This window comes from Sus scrofa, chromosome 5 (genome assembly GCF_054392235.1).
Source record: "Sus scrofa isolate SSC_HxYL_T2T_F1_AM1 chromosome 5, Sscrofa_HxYL_maternal_Yorkshire_Landrace_v2.0, whole genome shotgun sequence".
In the NCBI taxonomy this organism is placed as follows: Eukaryota; Metazoa; Chordata; class Mammalia; order Artiodactyla; family Suidae; genus Sus; species Sus scrofa.
The window spans coordinates 38,850,046-38,863,714 of record NC_139387.1 but is presented as its reverse complement, the minus strand read 5'-3'; the positions used below and the strand labels follow the sequence as shown (position 1 = coordinate 38,863,714).

The 13,669-nt window shown below is 38.2% G+C and overlaps 1 protein-coding gene across 7 annotated transcripts in view; it reads left to right on the top strand.

The window, feature by feature from the left end:
• PTPRR (protein tyrosine phosphatase receptor type R) overlaps positions 1-13,669 on the top strand; it is a 253,812-nt gene that overhangs the window by 117,362 nt on the left and 122,781 nt on the right. The window contains exon 1 of one of the 7 annotated variants that reach the window (XM_084956341.1): positions 4,959-5,098. The exons of the other annotated variants lie outside the window; for them this stretch is intronic. The gene's annotated coding sequence lies outside the window, so the exon portion shown is untranslated. Of the gene's footprint in view, positions 1-4,958; positions 5,099-13,669 lie in introns of those variants that run through there. 7 annotated transcript variants of the gene reach the window in all.

The following is a 13,669-nucleotide window of genomic DNA, read 5'->3' as shown; positions in this document are numbered from 1 at the left end:
TATTCCTTCCTCTGAAATTTTTTGGAATAGATTGAGAAGGATAGGTGTTAATTCTTTAACCATTTGGTAGAATTCACCAATGAGTCCATCTCATCCTGAACTTTTATTTGTTGGGAGGTTTTTTTTTTATTTTTTATTTTTTTTATTTTTATTTTTATTTTTTTTGTCTTTTGGTCTTTTGTCTTTTGTTGTTGTTGTTGTTGCTATTTCTTGGGCCGCTCCCGCGGCATATGGAGGTTCCCAGGCTAGGGGTCGAATCGAGCTGTAGCCACCGGCCTATGCCAGAGCCACAGCAACGTGGGATCCGAGCCGCGTCTGCAACCTACACCACAGCTCACGGCAACGCCGGATCGTTAACCCACTGAGCAAGGGCAGGGACCGAACCCACAACCTCATGGTTCCTAGTCGGATTCGTTAACCACTGCGCCATGACGGGAACTCCGGTTTTTTTTTTAATTACTGATTCAATTTCATTCAAGTCTGTTCATACTTTCTCTCTTCCCAATTCAATCATGTCTAGGATTTTGTCCATTTCTTCCGCGTTGCCAATTTTATTGGTACATAATTGTTCATAGTATTCTCTTATGATTCTTTGTATTTCTTGGTGTGGGTTGTAACTTCCTTTTCATTTCTGATTATATTGATTTGGGCCCTCTTTCTTTTTTTCTTGATGAGTCTGGCTAAAAGTTTATCAATTTTGTTTATCTTTTCAAAGAACTAGCTCTTAGTTTCATTGATCTTTTCTATTGATTTTTTAAGTCTCTATTTTACTTATTTATACTCTGATCTTTATTATTTTTCCAGCTACTATCTTTGGGTTCTGTTTGTTCTTCCTTTTCTAGTTCCTTTAGATACAAAGTTAGGTTATTTACTTGAGACTTTTCTTGTTTCCTGAGGTAGGCTTATATCACTACACAGCTTTTTCTGTGTCCCACAGATTTTGGGTCATTGTGTTTTTGTTTTCATTTCTCTCTAGGCATTTTTAAATTTCTTCTTTGATTTCTTCAGAGATTGGTTCATTGCTTAGCAGCATATTATTTAGCCTCCACATGGTATTATTTTTGCAGTTTTTTTCTTGTAGTTGATTTCTAGTCTCATTGTGTTGTGGTCAGAAAAGATGCTTGATATGATTTCACTGTTCTTAAATTTACTGAAACTTGTCTTATGGCCTAGCATGTGATTTATCCTGGAGAATGTTCCATGTGTTCTTGAGAAGAAAGTAAATTCTGCTTCTTTTGGTTGGGAATGTCCTGTATGTATCTACTAAGTCAATCTGATCTGATGTGCCTGTCAGTTAAGGACAGTGTTTCTTTTTGATTTTCTCTCTGGATGATCTGTCCATTGATTTCAGTGGGGGTGTTAAAATCCCCTACTATTATTGGATTACTGTCAACTTCTTCCTTTATGTCTGCTAATGTTTGCTTTATGTATTTAGGTGCTCCTATGTTAGATACACATATATTTATACCTCTTATATCTTCTTCTTGGATTGATCCCTTTTCATTTTATAATGTCCTTCTTTGTTGTTACAGTCTTTGTTTTAAAGTCTATTTTTTTCTGGTGTAAATATTGCTATCTTGGCTTTATTTTCATTTCTATATTCATGAACTTTTTCCATCCCCTAACTTTTAGTTTTGTGTGTTTTTAGATCTGAAACAAGTGTCTTATAGGCAGCATATAGATGGGTCTTGTTTTTGTATTCATTCATCTCTTCTACGTCTCTTGATTGGAGCCTTTAGTCCATTTACATTTAAAGTAATTATTGAGGAGTTCCCATTGTGGCTCAGTGGTTAACAAATCCGACTAGGAACCTGAGGTTGCAGGTTCAATCCCTGGCCTTGCTCAGTGGATTAAGGATCCAGTGTTGCTATGAGCTGTGGCATAGGTTGCAGACACAACTCGGATCTGGTGTTGCTGCAGTCGCTGGCATAGGCCAGCGGCTACAGCTCCCATTAGACCCCTAGTTTGGGAACCTCCATATGCTGCGGTTGCAGCCCTAGAAAAGGCAAAAAGTCCAAAAAAAAAGTAGTTATTGATAAGTGTATACTTATTGCTATTTTGTTCATTGTTTTTAGATTGTTTTTGTAGTTCTTTTTTGTTCTTTTATTCTTTTGCTCTTTCTTTTGTGATTTGATTCCTATCTTAAGCATTATGTTTAGAATTCTTTTCTTTCTTGTGTGTCTATCATTGTAGATTTTTGGTTGTGGTTGCCATGAGGTTTGTATGTAATGAGATAAACTAGAAGAAGGATTCCAAAATGGTCTTGCCAGTTTCCATGTCCTTGTGGTAGAATGAGCCCCTCAAATTCCACCAGCATCTATTCCCAGGGTGAGTCCCTGTTGCCTCCCCTCTCCAGGAGGCTCTCCAAGATCAGAAAGTGGGTCTGACCTAGGCTCCTTTCAAATCACTGCTTCCGTCATAGATCTCAGAGTGTGCAGGATTTTGTGTGTGTCCTGTAAAAATGACTTCTATTTCCTACAGCCCTCTAGCCATCCTGAAAGCAAGCCCCACTTGCCTCAAATCTAAATATTTTGGGGGTTCATCTTCCCAATGCAGAACGCCCAGGCTGGAGAGCCCAATATGGGCCTTGGACCTCTCAGCCTTTGAGGAGAGCCTTTGAAATTGTGATTTTTATCCTTTAGTGGGTCACTTCCCTGGGAGTGTGGGTCTTGACTATATCGAATCTCTACCTCTCCTACCCAGCTGTGCCTCCCCTATATATTTAGATGTAGAAGATCTTTCCTGCTAGTCTTCAATCTGGAGAGTTTTTAGGAGAGGGCTGACATGATCTAACTTATGGTTTAAAAAATTACTCTGGTTTTGCATGGAAAATAAACTATAGAAGTCAGAGTGGAAGTAGGGTGACCAGTTAGGACACTGTTGCCATGAGGGATGATGGAAGATAGGGTGGTAATTGTGTAGGTGGTGAGACATGGTCTTCCAAACATTGTTCAAAGGTAGAACTGATTGGATTTATCATTTATGGGGCATGAGAGAAAGGAGGCAAAATGACAGCTGGTTTTTTAACATGGAGGATTGAGGTTACCAGTTGTGAAGAGGAAGAAAATTGAAGGAGGAACAGACCTGGGATGGAGGTGAGCAGGGTAGGACTCAAGCGTTCAGTGTAGACAAAATTAAATTAGTCATCTAAGTGGGTATGCCAGGTACGCAACTCAAGACCTTGAGTTCGGAGGGTCAGGTCTTGGTTAGTTTGAGACTGTGGTTTAGAAAAAAAGGAGAAGAAGAAATGAGGTCTGGGCCCTCCTGTGTAGAGAGGTCAGGAAGTTGAAGAGGAATGGGCAAAGGAGACTTAAAAAGGAGAGGCTGGGGAGGGAGCAGCAAAACTAAAAAAGTGTGGCATCCTGGAAGCCTGGTTCAAAAAAATAATGTCAGGGAAGAATTGTCTGCTCAAAGGCTGCTCATGGGTCAAGCAAGATGGGGATTGAGAATTGACCACTGGTTGCAGCAATCCTGGTTTACCATAGCAAGAGCCAAGACAGAAGGGAGGTGGAATAGAGGAATTGAAAACAGTGAATACAGACAGCATTTTTAGACCTTTGTTTGAAAGGAGAATAACAAAAATGAATGATAGTTGAACAAGGAGATGTTTAGGTTTGTTTGGCTTTTTTTTTTTTTTTAAGGGCCACACCCAGTGGCATATGGAAGTTCCCAGGCTAGGGGCCACAGCAATGCCAGATCTGGGCCACCACAATGCCAGATCCAAGACACATCTGCGACCTACACCACAGCTCACGGCAACACCAGATCCTTAACCCACTGAGTGAGGCCAGGGATGGAACCTTCATCCTTGTGGATACTAGTCAGATTTGTTTCCAATGAGCCATGATGGGACCTCTGGCATTTGTCTTAATATAAGAAATATTGTAACACATTAAAGGCAGATTAGAAAGATACAATAGAGAGGGTGAGCTAATGATTCAGGAAAGAGAGAATTATATAGTAATTACCTCATTGATATGCCATAGTATGTTTATCCTTTTGCACCAGTGTTCATTTAAGTTGCTTCTGATTTTTTACTATAATCAAAAAAATCTGTGTTTATTTTTTATTCATTGAAATCATTTCTTTAGGATAAATATGAAGGTGAGGAATTACTGGATCAAATATCATAAGCATTTTTAAGACTCTTGACAGTGCCCTATTGCTTTAAAAAATCAATTTCCCATGCCACCTATAATATATAAATAATTAAGTTTTACGGCAACCTTGCTAGTGTTAGGCCATGTATCTTGAGGCCATAGTTCATGGAATTCCTAGTATTCAACTACCCTTTTTCTAACAGATTGTTAGTTCCTTAAAGACAGAGATCATGTCTTCATTATCTTCATTTCCTCCTATTTTCTAGGTCAAATGTTTCACTAATAATAATAATTACAAAAACCATTTATCTGAAATTCCTCTGTGTTAAAGCATAATAGTATGCATCTGGTGTAATGAGGGAAAAAAATAATCAGTTATGGAAGCAGACTCATCTGTATTTGAATATGATTCATTCCTTGGGCTTTGCTTAAATCACTTTAATTCCCCCATCAATTAAAAGATTAATGATAATTCCTGTTCTCTAAGTCCTAGTGAGGGTTGAAATGAGATATCTGTCAAGTCCCCAGCACAGAATAGGAAAATTTGGAGCAAAAAGTAGAACTCTTAGAAGAACTTTATCATACAAATACCTTGTGAACATGTAATTTTTAAAAGGGGAAAAAGAAAAAAGAAAAAAAAAATCCTACGTGCAACCTACCATGTCTATAGTCCATAGAATTCTCATTTTATAGTTTTGCTAATCGCCATGAAAAAAAAAAAATCCCCATGAATTTCAATTCTAGTTAACGGTTGAAATAGCAAGCACCTGGGGTGTCTCTTGGGAATGCACAGGCTGCTACAGTAGGTCTGGGATCAGCAGTGTCTCTAGAAATAGTACCAGGCTGGTAACTCCAGGTGACTAAATGAGATTTCATCTCAGCGCACGAGCTTAGAGAGTCTTAATGATTAGTCCAGCTTGCTCTGGTGAGGAAATAACACAAAGAAGAGTACAAATGGAAGTCAAACTCATCCCAACATCCAGCCGATTTCCAAACAGGTAAGTGGATCTTTGTGACATTAACCATGCTAGGTTAAATAAGAGGATAAATAGTGAGATTTCTGTCTGAATCTGTTCCTGTGCATCTATATATGAATGAGTCAGCAGAGAATCTCTGATATCTAGGGAAACAGCTTTAGCCTCCAAGTTTGAAATTAAAAGAAAATGCTATGCAGTCATTCAGTATCTCTTAACAGCAAAGCCCTTACCACTGTCATGAGAAGCTTCTCATAAGATTTGTATCCATCCTAAAGAGAATGGAATTACAATACATTCACTTGGACAGAACTGAAAAATTTCATAAAAGATACTGAGCCGAGCAGCTATTTTCTTGGTTTAGCTTGATGTAGTCCCCACACTGACACTGGGGAAAAGATAACCCATTGCATATGTGATAACTAGAAAAGGATAGGAGAGGTTAGAGTGGGCTAAGTCACTAAATCTAGACTTTTTTTAATCATATGACATCTTGAGGACTCTGCCTTTGCATGCAGACTTCACTAAAAGCCTCATCAGTATCTTTCTTTGCAATTGGATGTGGGAGACAAACCATTGAAAGTCGGTGGCGTGAGATATCCTCTGTTTAATTCCCAACCAGGGACCTCAGCTTTGTTGTTTTCTATCAGTAAACCAAAAACCTTATTATTAAAGCTGGATTGAACTTGTAAGAATTATGACTCTTATTAGAAATTATGTATGAATTCCTTAGTTAAAGTCTGTACAGAAAGCACTATCCTCAGATGACAAGCCTCTCAAAATATTTAGTTCACTTGAGTTTATTTCAAAAAATATGCATTGAGTTCCCACTGTGTTCTCGGCACCCTAGTAAGTTCTGGGTGTACAAGGATTAAAAGTAAGACTTTAGTTTGAGTTTTTAAAAATTATATAGTGGTTCTTGTGTTGGTACAAAGTTACGAATTACTCTGATTTTATCTGTGGTCCCTGACGATGAATAACAATGTCAAAAATAGTGCATCTGGTGTTTCCATCCATCTTAATAATAAAATTGGATTAACTTCCTGTCGGATTCAGTGTTGCAGAAAACAATCATCAAGATGCCCCAAATATATCATTTGATTCAAGAAGTCAATTTCTATTTGCCACAAAATATAGGGCTGTCAGGTTTTTTTTTTTGTTTTTTTTTTTTTTTTTTAGGATGTGTCTAGGGTGAAACATGAGATAATAATGCCAAATGATGGCTTGGCAATAATTTCCAAGCAGGATTTAGGGTTTAGCAGCAAGATTTTAGAGTAAAGAGAAATAAAAGTTTTTAGTGCTTTTCTTTTAATGTCTTTTTAATATGAGGAGGACTAACCTGTTTAACTCTGTCATTTAGTAGAAATTAAAGCCTTAAAGAAGATGTGGCTTTTTAATTTTGTACACCAAAATAACTTCTCCTACAGCTTCCACAGTCTTAAATTTATTTTTTGAATTGCTAACATGAATTATTCAGTTGATAATTGAAGCTGGATTGTGTTGTATGAAATTAGCCATTTCTATATTTAGCTGTAACAAGGAGGAATAAGATATACACATAGTCTCCTTTGTTTTTCTGGCCAATCCATGTACATCTATCTAATAATTTCATAATTAGATCAGAGATACAGTAATCCTAATAAATACCATGACCCCAATCATGCTAAAAGGAAAAAAAAAAAAGAGTATTATTGGGAAGATTGAGACGTAATAACAGTACGAAATTGGCACAGTCATGCTGTGCATTAAAGTTAGACTGAAGACAACATCACTCAGAAACTTTATTTTCCAGAAATGAGATGGTTCTCAGGATGCTAATCACTAAAATAACACATTGTGGGAAATTATACGCTTATTATCTTGCCATCTCCTGCAGATGAAAAAAACCGCCAGAACATTGACTAAAACTTAATTCCCTGTTCTCTCCTTATTCATTTTTAGTTATGCAGAAAGTTGTTAATTCTCACTGTGACAGAAAATCAAGCTTACTGAGAATAAAAGTTGAAAGGACACTAAGTCACAAGAGTTTTTATTTGCATCCCCCAAAACACATGCCAATAAACCTCATTTTATTTTACTATGTTTCTTGGGAAATTGGGTAGTTCACCAGAGGAGTGAAAAACAGAATTCTATTATAGTCATTGAAGTGAAACATAAACTACTTCATGGAGAGAATGGAAATAAAAGTAAATTTATAACATCCTTCCAGGGGTGTTAGACTCCAAACCACCCTTTTGATCAGACTGGTGGTCTCCCTGCCACATCTCAGCTCAAGCTTTTGCCTCTGAGATAGATCCCTGCTGATCGAATATAAGCACATAAAAATAAAAGGGAGCCATCTCCCTGTTTCACCCATATCTGGAATAAAACACCCTGTGGCCTTTAAGGATTGATAATTTTTTCATTTTTTTAAGTAGCATTTATATACTTGGTGGCTTAAGACAGCATCACTTTCTGACTCTCATGAAAAATGCTTGAGGAGTTGAAGGGTTATTGTTTTGCCGTGGGATGTCTATTTCCAGGCATCGCTAAATGCCACTTGGAAGTCAGTTTGGTCTCAATTCTTCCTGGACATGGTAGTCTGATGTCTCCTCTGTCCTTTCAGAAAAGCTGCATGACTGGAGTGGTGATAATTAGAATCGTGTCATCCTGATGGGGCTGGATCTGGAAACCTGAATTTGTCTGACCTTGTTTTTCAGGCAACATGGGCCTGAGCATTGGCCTTTTGTCTGTAGAGTTTCTGCCTGGCCTTGACTCCAGCCATTTTCCACTCAAGCTTTTGGTTTCTGTGTTCTGCCTCCAGCATGAGAGACGCCGAGGGATGGGGAGGGTGGGTAACTACTTAGAGGACAATGAATGAGAACATAGGAATGAGACTAATGAAGAAGAAATAACATTGAGTACAAAATAGAAAACAAAATCAGGGGAGCTGAATGTGGAAATTTCTGTTGACTCGAACATATAATAATGAGACTTGAAAACTGTTAAAAGCAAGTAACTTGCTATTATATTTGTTTACTGTTCTCAGGATAATATCTATTTGTGGATAAATCGTGATTTTTCTCCTGTCTCCAAAGAACTTTGTATTAAACCTCTATTTTCTTTTCTATCATCCATGGATATGTTTGTAACTTTTATTGAAATATTTTTATAAGCATAAATGGACACAGTCACAAAGTAGAGGAATGATAGTATTGTAAGCGTATATAAAGTGTTATTTTATAATTCATGGAAGCCTCATCTCCCTCCACTGAATTTGTACTTGAAAAAGTCAAGACCTGGAGTTCCCACCATGGCTCAGTGGTTAACGAATCCGACTAGGAACCATGAGGCTGCGGGTTCAATCCCGGGCCTTGCTCAGTGCGTTAAGGATCCGGCATTGCCGTGAGCTGTGGTGTAGGTTGTGGAAGCGGCTCAGATCCCACGTTGCTGTGGCTGTGGCATAGACCAGTGGCTACAGCTCTGATTGGACCGCTAACCTGGGAACCTCCATATGCTGCAGGTGTGGCCCTAGAAAAGACAAAAAATAAATAAATAAGAAGAAAGAAAGAAAAACAAGTCAAGACCTTTATTTACTATTTCATGAGTTTTAAAAATAAGCCCTTATAGAATATGGGTTTACTCCAAATTATGTAGAATTTTAAGTTTTAAGAACAGTGTATAAAAGTTCTTAATTGATAAATTAGAGGAGTCTTTAAAAGCAAAAGAAAAAAAATTTTAACAAGCATGTCATTAGGGGATGTGGAAGGGAACGCTAATTAAGAGGTAATATTAAAATAGAAAAGGGAGATTAATGAAATGAAGAAAAACTAGGTTATGAAAAGCTTCCAAATGAGTAGGATAAGGACTTATAACCTAAATCACTAAATTTGACTCTGTTTCAATCTTAATATTTAATTTGTAGTATTAGATAAAAGAAAAGGATGATGACTATGAATTTAATTCCATATCTGGGAGGGGTTTTCCATACAATTTGGAATCTGGGTTGACTGTTCACACAGCCCAGTTAGAAAGAGTGAAGTAGAGAGTAGATGGAAGTAGAGATTCTGAAATCAAAGAACCCTTCTTAAAATGTGCTATTTTAACCTTGAACCTCAAGTATATATATATTTTTCCAAAAGTTCTATCACTTTTAGCAGAACCAAATTGTTTTGACCATTGCATTTTCCTCTGATCTCGACTTTGTAATTGACTTTTGGCTAAAGTCCCTTGATAGGTATAATAATCAGTAAAGGGAAGCACTGTAAAACCAATAAGGCCACTTGTTATGTATTAATAGTTTTACTGTTCCAGGAAATAAGTATAGGACCTATATTTAATCAACACAGTTGCTACTGTTTCTCCTTGTACTGAATATCCAGAGAAACAGGTCATGGCATGATACACAGTAAATTCATATCTTTAAGCAATATTTATGGAGCACTTTTTATCCATCAGTTTTAGCTATTTTATGTCTAATAACTTATGTGATCCTCAAAAGTCCTGTGAAAGGAATGCACTTATCATCTCCATTTGACACATAAGAAAATTGAGACTCAGGGAGAGTTAATAATTTGACCAGGGCCACTCAGCCCAAGATAAATCCAAGTCTGTCTTACTAACCTGTGCTCTCAACTATTATATTACAGTGTGGCAAAGTTTTCTTATTTGATATTTTCTCACCTGTCCGCAACTTCCGGACACACAAACAGTTATTTTAAGTCATGTTCATTCTCTTTACAGAACATAGAGTAGGCAAAAGCTTTTAAATGTGTGAGATCATAATGCAAGAAGCTCCTGAATATCTCCCTTGGCCATAAGGTCTTTCCTTTCTAAAGGAAAAATTTAAGATATCATTTCTACTCACTAATATTCATTAGCTCCTTCATGAATTGTTTCAATTAATTAGCTGATCAGTTGCTTTAGCAGCCCGTGATTACTGCAGGGCCAAGTTTATGAGACACTCATGAAGTCGGCATTGCAGTTGTTTTCAAAGTGTCTCAAAAACAATACTCTGACAAAAGCTAGTATTAGTATTTCATGTGTTAAAAGGGGTAGCTCATCACAGTGTAGGGATCTTAAAAAGTCACCAGATGTATTATTGCTGTAATATAAAGGTCAAGGTTCTCATTAGCCAAGGGTAAAAGATAGTTCTATCTATTTTACCATCCTATCTTTCTCCTTTTTTTTCTCGTTAAAAATTGGTCCTGGTGTTCTACCCATTTATTCAGTATACAATCACTCCTTAACTCCCTAAACATCTCAATATACACTAATAACACCCTGATTTTAGTTTATCAATATCAAATTGTACTAATCCTTAGAAACTCACTAAATGACCCTTTGGGACAATAGAAAGTCTGTGGAATTGTACACACCGGGCACTCATATTTCCACACCACTGCTCCTGCACTTTCAAATAGGTTCCAACAAGGACTCACTGGCCTCCCCATGGGTCATGGACCACATTCTGAGAATCACTGCTGGAAGGCCACCCATTCTTCTTCATCATCAAATCCAAGAGCCTTTTTTCTTGGTTACCATTTTCCTTAACCTTCAGCAGCATTTAGCAGTATTGACAAACCTCTTTTGCAAACTCTACCCCTGACTCCACGGCACCATCCACCTGATTTTCCTCTAACCCTTCTACCACTGTAGATATCCATGCTGAAGTCAAAGCCACCTAACAGGAAAAGTTTTAGAGCCTTTTGCCTTTTGTGGGGTATGAGGGATAGGGAGTAGTATACTGTCTAACTTTGTGGTGCCATTTGTTGGTATTAGAGGTTGGTCTCTCCCGCCTGAGAAAGTCAGAGGAAGCACACCTGTGAAGATAAAAATTATAGCTTTATTGCTGATAAAAGTGTTTTATCATAGGAGTTTTCCTGTGGTGCAGTAGGTTAAGGATCTGGTGTCATCATTGTAGCAGCTCTGGTCGCTGCTGTGGTGTGGGTCGATCCCTGGCCCAGGAATTTCCACATGCTGTAGATGTGGCTGAAAAAAAAAAAAAGGGGCGTTCCCTCCTAACATTATGGAAAGAGAAAAGCCGTAGAAATTTTGATAGTTATAGCATTGTATTAATATGGACAAATATTTATATGCTTATGTATTATATATATGGGTATATATAATATACATATGTGCATATTCTATTGTATTACCTATGTATCAGAAAAAAGCTAACGCAAAAGTTAACACTAAAAACATCACAATTGAAGTTCCCGTTGTGGCTCAGTGTGTTAGGAGCCCAACTAATATCCATGAGGATGTGGGTTAGATCCCTAGCCTTGCTCAGTAAGTTAACGATCTGACATTGTACGAGCTGTGGTATAGGTTACAGATGTGGCTCAGATCCTGTCTTGCTGTGGCTGTGGCATAGGCCAGCAGCTGCAGCTCTGATTCTACCCCTAGTCTGGTAACTTCCACATGCCACAAATGCGGCTCTAAAAGGCAAAAAATTAAAAAAAATAATAAGAATAAATAAAAAATAAACATCACAATTTTTATTTCAGGGTGATGGGATAAACTGTTATGAATAAGAATACGTATTTCTTTGTCTTGCTTTTCTATTCTTTTTTTTTTTTTTTTTTGGTCTTTTTTGCCTTTTCCTAGGGCCACACCCGTGACACATGGAGGTTCCCAGGCTAGGGCTCTAATTGGAGCTATAGCTGCCGACCAGAGCCAGAGCCACAGCAACTCAGGATCCGAGCCACGTCTGAGACCTACACCACAGCTCACGGCAACGCCGGATCCCTAACCCACTGAGCAAGGCCGGGGATCGAACCTGCAACCTCATGGTTCCTAGTCAGATTTGTTAGCCACTGAGCCACGATGGGAACTCCTCTTGTTTTTCTATTCTTTGTATTTTCTAAATCTTCTATCATGAGCGTTTTGAATTTATGTGATTAGAAAGATGAATTTTAAAACTCTCAAATTAGTCACAAGAAATAGACACTTATGCTGATTACGTTTGAATACCATTTACAACCAATAGAGCACGCAACTCAGGAAACATTGATTTTCCTATTAGCAACAAATTTCGAAGAATTGATTAGATGAAATAAACTGATTTTTTTTCCCTCCTGAATGGTGTGGTAGTCAGATTATCAGAGGCATATTATAATTACAAATCAAATATAAATTGTGTTAAATCAATTCTGAATGATTACGCATTTTAGGTGAACCACTTCACCAAATATAACCTCCTCAGTAGATTCTAACCCTGGGTTTGTAACCCTTTCTACCCCTTCCATGGAACTGAGGTTCTTCCAATTATAGTTTTTGACTCTTAAACAAAGCAGGGCTTAGGTGAGCCTGCTCGGAACACAGTCATAAATTCAAGTATAACTTTACAGCTGGGTCCCCATATCTGAGGTTCTGCATCCTTGGATTCAACCAGTTCTTGGATCGTGTGGTATTGTTGTACATATTTAGTGAGAGAAATCTGTGTCTTCGTGGACCTACGCAGTTCAAACGCATGTCGTTCAAGGGTCACATGTAGTAACAACACAATGTTGAGTACGATGATGTACGTATCCCTTCATTTCCCAAAGATCTATTAAATATCTACCAAGCTGGGCACTGTTTCAGGTCCTGGGATATAACAGAGAACCAGATTGACAAGCTCCCACACTGATGGAGCGCACATTTTAGTAAATAGAGATATACAAGAAAAAAAAAGAAAGAAGGAAGGAAAGAAGGAGGGAGGGAGGAAGGGTCAGACAGTGGTAAATGCTGTGAGGAAAATAAAGTGGGGTGATGTGATGGGGAACGGCCAGGCTGGAAGGCCTCTCTGAGGAGGTGGCATTTAAACCAGGAGCTTCAAGATCAAGTGCCACCATGCAATGATGATGGACAACTCTCCAGGGGGCAGACTGGAAAAAGATGGAGTGGCTTGAGGGAGAAAGAGGAGGTGAGGTTCAGAAGGAGCAGGAGCCAGATAAAGCAGGGCCTTTACGTGATTGAATTTAACTCTACATGTAATAGAAAATCATTGGAGGGTTTGAAGAGAAAGAGGGAAGCTGAACTCTTTGGAGAAATCTAGATCTAAAAATGGATAGAGAAGACCAAGTAACTATAAATGAAAACCTTAGGTTACTTGTTGTCTCCAACAGTTAAGAGAAATCCTGTCTTGTCTAGGGTGTCACCAGGAGTACCCTGGCAGAGCTCAGAGGATGAAGGGAGATGATGATAAAACAAACGTTACAGAATCAAGGTCATATTAAACACAAAGGAATTAGATCAGATGCTGCTAAAAACATATTAAGTACATAGAGGAGGCCTGAGAAAATTTCAGTTGAATAAAGATATACAAGTGAGAAGAGAAAATAAAGTGGGTAAAATAAAATAAAGTGGGTAAAGAGGAAACATATAAAATTGCATCATTGGATTTCCCATTGTGGTGTGGTGCAGTGGAAACAAATCTTACTAGTGTCCATGAGGATGCGGGAAGCTCCTGGGTCCGGGATCTGGCGTTACCATGAGTTGTGGTGTCGGTCAAAGATGTGGCTCAGATCCTGCACTGCTGTGGCTGTGGCGTAGGCCAGCAGCTGTAGCTCTGATTCAGCCCCTAGCCTGGGAACCTGCATATGCTGTGAGTGTAGGCCAAAAAAAAAAAAA